General features: G+C 33.6%; 1 pseudogene; it reads left to right on the forward strand.

Annotated features, from left to right (window-relative positions):
- Positions 1-3: 3 nt before the first annotated feature.
- LOC145910917 (uncharacterized) lies at positions 4-10,381 on the forward strand (annotated as a pseudogene).
- Positions 10,382-10,578: the final 197 nt, after the last annotated feature.

Raw genomic sequence — 10,578 nt, forward strand, 5'->3', positions numbered from 1 at the left:
GGAGTGGATCTTTTACTTTCAAAAGTATGATGTAACTTCTAAATTTTGCATTTCATTGTCAGCAGAAAGATTTTTTTTTCAAAAAGCTCAAGAAAAAATACAATCTACTGAAAATACAATCCCTCCCAATTTATCACCTGATTTCGGTGATATATAGTGGTGCTGTAGTGACTTGACATTAATATTAAGTGTGCAGTTAAATCAATTTCTCACAAAAATTTAATGCAAAAAAGAACAGTCTGGCCAGAAACTTTAGGCAATCATTATACAGATCTATGCATCAAACAACCCAACCAACTGGATTTTGGAAATGGCATGTTAATGCAGTTCCCTTGCCCACCTGGTTGTCAACAAACCTCATCACATTTGTGGGTAACTGAAGTTTATACAGATGATTCTTACATCTGTGCAGCTGCTATTCATGATGGTGTAATTTCAGGTTAGTTGTTCGCCATGTGTAAGACTTGTTGCTGAGAACTACAAGGATATTTTGGGAAAAATATTTTCAGATTCCGGTGGAATAGTGAATGTGAGTAAACTTGGGGGACTATCATCATATACTGGAAGTGAACAGAATGGAATTACCAGTAAATCATATGGAAGCTGGAGTGGATCTTTTACTTTCAAAAGTATGATTTAACTTCTAAATCTACATTTTATTGTCATCAGAAAGAATTTTTTTTTCCAAATAGCTTTAAAAAATACTTTCTTCTACTGAAAATAAAATCCCACTCAATTTAACACTTGATTTCATTTATATATGGTGGTGCTGTAGTGACTTGACATTAATATTTAGTGTGCAGTAAAATCAATTTTCTATAAAACTTCAAAGCAAAAAGAACAGTGTGGCCAGAAACTTTTAGCAATTATTTTACAGATTTGTGCTTGAAACAACCCAACCAACTGGATTTTGGTGATGACACATCAGTACAGTTCCAATGCCCATCTGGTTGCCAACAAATATCAAATAGTTTATGGGGTACTGAAGTTTATACAGATGATTCTTACATCTGTGCAGCTGCAATTCATGATGGAAAAATTTCTGGTAAATTTTTTTTTGTGATTTGTTTCACTTAATTTGCTGCAATGGAAAGCTGTGTGTGATTTCTGTACAAAGGCATTTTGTGTTGCTGTCGATCAAAGACAAGCAAATATTAAAAAAAATCATAATACTATTATCACTTTCAGACACTGGTGGATTGGTCACTGTATATCTAACTGGTAGATTATCATTTTATGCTGGTAGCACTCAAAATGGAATCACCAGTAAATCTTATGGAAGTTGGTTATGATCATTTAGTTTTAGCAGTAAGTTGGTCAATGAAATCCCCAAGTTTTCTTTGTTGGTTTATTATAGCCAACGTATTTGTCAAAAAACTTCCATTTCCATTTTCAGATCCTTGCACTAAACAAGCTAAACAGTTGGAATTCGATGGAGAAAGCTTTGCACCATACACTTGTCCATCTAACACTAACCCTCACACTAACCCTAACACTAACACTAACCCTAACCCTAACCCTAATATCAGTAACATAGTGGTGCTGTAGTGACTTGACATTAATATTATTTGTTATAGCCGACCTATTTGACATAAAACTTACATTTCCATTTTCAGATCCTTGCACTAAACAAGCTAATCAGTTGGAATTTAATGGAGAAAGCTCTGCATCATACACTTGTCCATCTGGTTGTCAACAAACCTCATCTCGTTTATGGGGAACTGAAGTTTATACAGATGATTCTTACATCTGTGCAGCTGCAATTCATGATGGTGTAATTTCAGGTTACTTGTTCTCCATGTACAAAAATATGTGGTGAGAACTACAAGACAATTATTGGAAAAATATTTTCAGATTCCGGTGGAATAGTCAATGTGACCAAACTTGGGGGACTACCATCGTATACTGGAAGTGAACAGAATGGAATTACCAGTAAATCATATGGAAGCTGGAGTGGATCTTTTTCTTTCAAGAGTATGATTTAACTTCTAAATTTTGCATTTCATTGTCATCAGAAAGAATTTTTCTTTCCAAATAGCTCTAAAACAAATTATTCTTCTAAAAATAAAATCCCTCTTAATTTATCACCTGATTTCAGTGGTTTATAGTGGTGCTGTAGTGACTTGACATTAATATTAAGTGTGCAGTTAAATAAATTTCTTACAAAAATTCAAGCAAAAAAGGACAGTGTGGCCAGCAACTTTTAGCAATTATTTTACAGATTTGTGCTTCAAACAACCCAACCAATTGGATTTTCGTGATGACGCATCAGTGCAGTTCCAATGCCCAACTGGTTGTCAACAAATATCAAATCGTTTATGGGGAACTAAAGTTTATACAGATGATTCTTACATCTGTGCAGCTGCAATTCATGATGGAAAAATTTCTGGTAAAGTTTTCTTTTGTGATTTGTTTCACTTAATTTGCTACAATGGAATGCTGTGTGTGATTTCTGTACAAAGGCATTTTATTTTTCTGTCAATCAAAGACTTGCAAATATTCAAAAAAACATAATACTATTATCACTTTCAGACACTGGTGGATTGGTCACTGTATATCTAACTAGTGGATTAACATCTTATGCTGGAAGCACTCAAAATGGAATCACCAGTAAATCTTATGGAAGTTGGTCACGATCATTTACTTTCAGCAGTAAGTTGGTCAATGAAATCCCAAAGTTTTCTTTGTTGGTTTGTTATAGCCAACCTATTTGACAAAAAACTTACATTTCCATTTTCAGATCCTTGCACTAAACAAGCTAATCAGTTGGAATTTAATGGAGAAAGCTCTGCATCATACACTTGTCCATCTGGTTGTCAACAAACCTCATCACGTTTATGGGGAACTGAAGTTTATACAGATGATTCTTACATCTGTGCAGCTGCAATTCATGATGGTGTAATTTCAGGTTACTTGTTCTCCATGTACAAAAATATGTGGTGAGAACTACAAGAAAATTATTGGAAAAATATTTTCAGATTCCGGTGGAATAGTCAATGTGACCAAACTTGGGGGACAACCATCATATATTGGAAGTGAACAGAATGGAATTACCAGTAAATCATATGGAAGCTGGAGTGGATCTTTTACTTTCAAAAGTATGATGTAACTTCTGAATTTTACATTTCATTGTCATTAGAAACAATTGTTCTTTTTCTAAAAAAGCTTAAAAAAAATATTCTACTGAAAATAAAATCTCTCTTAATTTATCACCTGATTTCAGTGGTTTATAGTGGTGCTGTAGTGACTTGACATTAATATTAAGTGTGCAGTTAAATGAATTTCTTAAAAAAATTCAATCAAAAAAGGACAGTGTGGCCAGAAACTTTTACCAATTATTTTACAGATTTATGCTTCAAACAACCCAACCAATTGGATTTTGGTGATGACATATCAGTACAGTTTCAATGCCCAACCGGTTGCCAACAAATATCAAATCGTTTATGGGGAACAGAAGTTTATACAGATGATTCTTACATCTGTGCAGCTGCAATTCATGATGGAAAAATTTCTGGTAAAGTTTTCTTTTGTGATTTGTTTCACTTAATTTGCTACAATGGAATGCTGTGTCTGATTTCTGTACAAAGGCATTTTATTTTCTGTCAATCAAAGACTTGCAAATATTTAAAAAAGCATAATACTATTATCACTTTCAGACACTGGTGGATTGGTCACTGTATATTTAACTAGTGGATTAACATCTTATGCTGGAAGCACTCAAAATGGAATCACCAGTAAATCTTTTGGAAGTTGGTCACGATCATTTACTTTTAGCAGTAAGTTGGTCAATGAAATCCCAATGTTTTCTTTGTTGGTTTGTTATAGCCAACCTATTTGACAAAAAACTTACATTTCCATTTTCAGATCCTTGCACTAAACAAGCTAAACAGTTGGAATTTGATGGAGAAAGCTCTGCATCATACACTTGTCCATCTGGTTGTCAACAAACCTCATCACGTTTATGGGGAACAGAAGTTTATACAGATGATTCTTACATCTGTGCAGCTGCTATTCATGATGGTGTAATTTCAGGTTACTTATTTTTTCATGTGAGTGTATTTAGGATTAGAAATATAACATGATGTTGAAACATATCTTAGATTCCGGTGGAATAGTCACTGTGACTAAACTTGGAGGGATGACATCATACAAAGGAAGTAAACAGAATGGAATTACCAGTAAATCATATGGAAGCTGGAGTGGCTCTTTTACTTTCAAAAGTATGATGTAACTTCCTAATTTTACATTTCATTGTCATCAGAAAGAATTTTTCTTTTTCTGAAAAGCTTCAAAAAAAAAATTAATGTACCAAAAACAAAATCCCTCTCAATTTATTATCTGATTTCAGTGGTTTATAGTGGTGCTGTAGTGACTTGAGATTAATATTATCTGTGCAGTTAAATCAATTTCTTACAAAAATTCAAAGCAAAACAGAAGAGTCTGGCCAGAAACTATTAACAATTATTTTACAGATCTATGCCTCAAACAACCCAACCAACTGGATTTTGGAGATGGCATTTTAGTGCAGTTTCTTTGCCCAGCTGGTTGTCAACAAACCTCATCACGTTTATGGGGAACAGAAGTTTATACAGATGATTCTTACATCTGTGCAGCTGCAATTCATGATGGAAAAATTTCTGGTAAAGTTTTCTTTTGTGATTTGTTTCACTTAATTTGCTACAATGGAATGCTGTGTCTGATTTCTGTACAAAGGCATTTTATTTTTCTGTCAATCAAAGACTTGCAAATATTTAAAAAATGCATAATACTATTATCACTTTCAGACACTGGTGGATTGGTCACTGTATATCTAACTAGTGGATTAACATCTTATGCTGGAAGCACTCAAAATGGAATCACCAGTAAATCTTTTGGAAGTTGGTCACGATCATTTACTTTTAGCAGTAAGTTGCTCAATGAAATCCCAATGTTTTCTTTGTTGGTTTATTATAGCCAACCTATTTGACAAAAAACTTACATTTCCATTTTCAGATCCTTGCACTAAACAAGCTAATCAGTTGGAATTTGATGGAGAAAGCTCTGCATCATACTCTTGTCCAGCTGGTTGTCAACAAACCTCATCACGTTTATGGGGAACAGAAGTTTATACAGATGATTCTTACATCTGTGCAGCTGCTATTCATGATGGTGTAATTTCAGGTTACTTATTTTTTCATGTGAGTGTATTTAGGATTAGAAATATAACATGATGTTGAAACATATCTTAGATTCCGGTGGAATAGTCACTGTGACTAAACTTGGAGGGATGACATCATACAAAGGAAGTAAACAGAATGGAATTACCAGTAAATCTTATGGAAGCTGGAGTGGATCTTTTACTTTCAAAAGTATGATGTAACTTCCTAATTTTAAATTTCATTGTCATCAGAAAGAATTTTTCTTTTTCTGAAAAGCTTCAAAAAAAAATTAATGTACCAAAAATAAAATCCCTCTCAATTTATTATCTGATTTCATTGGTTTATAGTGGTGCTGTAGTGACTTGACATTAATATTATCTGTGCAGTTAAATCAATTTCTTACAAAAATTCAAAGCAAAACAGACGAGTCTGGCCAAAAACTATTAACAATTATTTTACAGATCTATGCCTCAAACAACCCAACCAACTGGATTTTGGAGATGGCATTTTAGTGCAGTTTCTTTGCCCAGCTGGTTGTCAACAAACCTCATCACGTTTATGGGGAACAGAAGTTTATACAGATGATTCTTACATCTGTGCAGCTGCAATTCATGATGGAAAAATTTATGGTAAAGTTTTCTTATGTGATTTGTTTTACTTAATTTGCTACAATGGAATGCTGTGTGTGATTTCTGTACAAAGGCATTTTATTTTTCTGTCAATTAAAAACTTGCAAATATATAAAAAAGCATAATACTATTACCACTTTCAGACACTGGTGGATTGGTCACTGTATATCTAACTAGTGGATTAACATCTTATGCTGGAAGCACTCAAAATGGAATCACCAGTAAATCTTTTGGAAGTTGGTCACGATCATTTACTATTAGCAGTAAGTTGGTCAATGAAATCCCAATGTTTTCTTTGTTGGTTTGTTATAGCCAACCTATTTGACAAAAAACTTACATTTCCATTTTCAGATCCTTGCACTAAACAAGCTAATCAGTTGGAATTTGATGGAGAAAACTCTGCATCATACACTTGTCCATCTGGTTGTCAACAAACCTCATCACGTTTATGGGGAACAGAAGTTTATACAGATGATTCTTACATCTGTGCAGCTGCAATTCATGATGGAAAAATTTCGGGTAAAGTTTTCTTATGTGATTTGTTTCACTTAATTTGCTACAATGGAATGCTGTGTCTGATTTCTGCACAAAGGCATTTTATTTTTCTGTCAATCAAAGACTTGCAAATATTCAAAAAAGCATAATACTATTATCACTTTCAGACACTGGTGGATTAGTCACTGTATATCTAACTAGTGGATTAACATCTTATGCTGGAAGCACTCAAAATGGAATCACCAGTAAATCTTTTGGAAGTTGGTCACGATCATTTACTTTTCGCAGTAAGTTGGTCAATGAAATCCCAATGTTTTCTTTGTTGGTTTGTTATAGCCAACCTATTTGACAAAAAACTTACATTTCCATTTTCAGATCCTTGCACTAAACAAGCTAAACGGTTGGAATTTGATGGAGAAAGCTCTGCATCATACACTTGTCCATCTGGTTGTCAACAAACCTCATCACGTTTATGGGGAACAGAAGTTTATACAGATGATTCTTACATCTGTGCAGCTGCTATTCATGATGGTGTAATTTCAGGTTACTTATTTTTTCATGTGAATGTATTTAGGATTAGAAATATAACATGATGCTGAAACATATCTTAGATTCCGGTGGAATAGTCACTGTGACTAAACTTGGAGGGATGACATCGTACAAAGGAAGTAAACAGAATGGAATTACCAGTAAATCTTATGGAAGCTGGAGTGGATCTTTTACTTCCAAAAGTATGATGTAACTTCCTAATTTTACATTTCATTGTGATCAGAATGAATTTTTCTTTTTCTGAAAAGCTTCAAAAAAAAATTTATGTACCAAAAATAAAATCCCTTTCAATTTATCATCTGATTTCAGTGGTTTATAGTGGTGCTGTAGTGACTTGACATTAATATTATCTGTGCAGTTAAATCAATTTCTTACAAAAATTCAAAGCAAAACAGAAGAGTCTGGCCAGATACTATTAACAATTATTTTACAGATCTATGCCACAAACAACCCAACCAACTGGATTTTGGAGATGGCATGTTAGTGCAGTTTCTTTGCCCAGCTGGTTGTCAACAAACCTCATCACGTTTATGGGGAACTGAAGTTTATACAGATGATTCGTACATCTGTGCAGCTGCAATTCATGATGGAATAATTTCTGGTAAAGTTTTCTTTTGTGATTTGTTTCACTTAATTTGCTACAATGGAATGCTGTGTCTGATTTCTGTACAAAGGCATTTTATTTTTCTGTCAATCAAAGACTTGCAAATATTTAAAAAAGCATAATACTATTATCACTTTCAGACACTGGTGGATTGGTCACTGTATATCTAACTAGTGGATTAACATCTTATGCTGGAAGCACTCAAAATGGAATCACCAGTAAATCTTTTGGAAGTTGGTCACGATCATTTACTTTTAGCAGTAAGTTGGTCAATGAAATCCCAATGTTTTCTTTGTTGGTTTGTTATAGCCAACCTATTTGACAAAAAACTTACATTTCCATTTTCAGATCCTTGCACTAAACAAGCTAATCAGTTGGAATTTGATGGAGAAAACTCTGCATCATACACTTGTCCATCTGGTTGTCAACAAACCTCATCACGTTTATGGGGAACTGAAGTTTATACAGATGATTCTTACATCTGTGCAGCTGCTATTCATGATGGTGTAATTTCAGGTTACTTATTTTTTCATGTGAATGTATTTAGGATTAGAAATATAACATGATGTTGAAACATATCTTAGATTCCGGTGGAATAGTCACTGTGACTAAACTTGGAGGAATGACATCGTACAAAGGAAGTAAACAGAATGGAATTACCAGTAAATCTTATGGAAGCTGGAGTGGATCTTTTACTTTCAAAAGTATGATGTAACTTCCTAATTTTACATTTCATTGTCATCAGAAAGAATTTTTCTTTTTCTGAAAAGCTTCAAAAAAAAATTAATGTACCAAAAATAAAATCCCTCTCAATTTATTATCTGATTTCAGTGGTTTATAGTGGTGCTGTAGTGACTTGAAATTAATATTATCTGTGCAGTTAAATCAATTTCTTACAAAAATTCAAAGCAAAATAGAAGAGTCTGGCCAGAAACTATTAACAATTATTTTACAGATCTATGCCTCAAACAACCCAACCAACTGGATTTTGGAGATGGCATGTTAGTGCAGTTTCTTTGCCCAGCTGGTTGTCAACAAACCTCATCACGTTTATGGGGAACAGAAGTTTATACAGATGATTCTTACATCTGTGCAGCTGCAATTCATGATGGAATAATTTCTGGTAAAGTTTTCTTTTGTGATTTGTTTCACTTAATTTGCTACAATGGAATGCTGTGTCTGATTTCTGTACAAAAGCATTTTATTTTTCTGTCAATCAAAGACTTGCAAATATTTGAAAAAGCATAATACTATTATCACTTTCAGACACTGGTGGATTGGTCACTGTATATCTAACTAGTGGATTAACATCTTATGCTGGAAGCACTCAAAATGGAATCAACAGTAAATCTTTTGGAAGTTGGTCACGATCATTTACTTTTAGCAGTAAGTTGGTCAATGAAATCCCAATGTTTTCTTTGTTGGTTTGTTATGGCCAACCTATTTGACAAAAAACTTACATTTCCATTTTCAGATCCTTGCACTAAACAAGCTAATCAGTTGGAATTTGATGGAGAAAACTCTGCATCATACACTTGTCCATCTGGTTGTCAACAAACCTCATCACGTTTATGGGGAACAGAAGTTTATACAGATGATTCTTACATCTGTGCAGCTGCTATTCATGATGGTGTAATTTCAGGTTACTTATTTTTTCATGTGAATGTATTTAGGATTAGAAATATAACATGATGCTGAAACATATCTTAGATTCCGGTGGAATAGTCACTGTGACTAAACTTGGAGGGATGACATCGTACAAAGGAAGTAAACAGAATGGAATTACCAGTAAATCTTATGGAAGCTGGAGTGGATCTTTTACTTTCAAAAGTATGATGTAACTTCCTAATTTTACATTTCATTGTCATCAGAAAGAATTTTTCTTTTTCTGAAAAGCTTCAAAAAAAATTAATGTACCAAAAATAAAATCCCTCTCAATTTATTATCTGATTTCAGTGGTTTATAGTGGTGCTGTAGTAACTTGACATTAATATTATCTGTGCAGTTAAATCAATTTCTTATAAAAATTCAAAGCAAAACAGAAGAGTCTGGCCAGAATCTATTAACAATTATTTTACAGATCTATGCCTCAAACAACCCAACCAACTGGATTTTGGAGATGGCATTTTAGTGCAGTTTCTTTGCCCAGCTGGTTGTCAACAAACCTCATCACGTTTATGGGGAACAGAAGTTTATACAGATGATTCTTACATCTGTGCAGCTGCAATTCATGATGGAACAATTTCTGGTAAAGTTTTCTTTTGTGATTTGTTTCACTTAATTTGCTACAATGTAATGCTGTGTCTGATTTCTGTACAAAGGCATTTTATTTTTCTGTCAATCAAAGACTTGCAAATATTCAAAAAAGCATAATACTAGTATCACTTTCAGACACTGGTGGATTGGTCACTGTATATCTAACTAGTGGATTAACATCTTATGCTGGAAGCACTCAAAATGGAATCACCAGTAAATCTTTTGGAAGTTGGTCACGATCATTTACTTTTAGCAGTAAGTTGGTCAATGAAATCCCAATGTTTTCTTTGTTGGTTTGTTATAGCCAACCTATTTGACAAAAAACTTACATTTCCATTTTCAGATCCTTGCACTAAACAAGCTAATCAGTTGGAATTTGATGGAGAAAACTCTGCATCATACACTTGTCCATCTGGTTGTCAACAAACCTCATCACGTTTATGGGGAACAGAAGTTTATACAGATGATTCTTACATCTGTGCAGCTGCTATTCATGATGGTGTAATTTCAGGTTACTTATTTTTTCATGTGAATGTATTTAGGATTAGAAATATACCATGATGTTGAAACATATCTTAGATTCCGGTGGAATAGTCACTGTGACTAAACTTGGAGGGATGACATCGTACAAAGGAAGTAAACAGAATGGAATTACCAGTAAATCTTATGGAAGCTGGAGTGGATCTTTTACTTTCAAAAGTATGATGTAACCTCCTAATTTTACATTTCATTGTCATCAGAAAGAATTTTTCTTTTTCTGAAAAGCTTCAAAAAAAAATTAATGTACCAAAAACAAAATCCCTCTCAATTTATGATATGATTTCATTGGTTTATAGTGATGCTGTAGTGACTCGACATTAATATTATCTGTGCAGTTAAATCAGGTTCTTACAAAAATTCAAAGCAA

The sequence above is a fragment of the Ascidia mentula genome, chromosome 8 (genome assembly GCF_947561715.1).
Source record: "Ascidia mentula chromosome 8, kaAscMent1.1, whole genome shotgun sequence".
In the NCBI taxonomy this organism is placed as follows: Eukaryota; Metazoa; Chordata; class Ascidiacea; order Phlebobranchia; family Ascidiidae; genus Ascidia; species Ascidia mentula.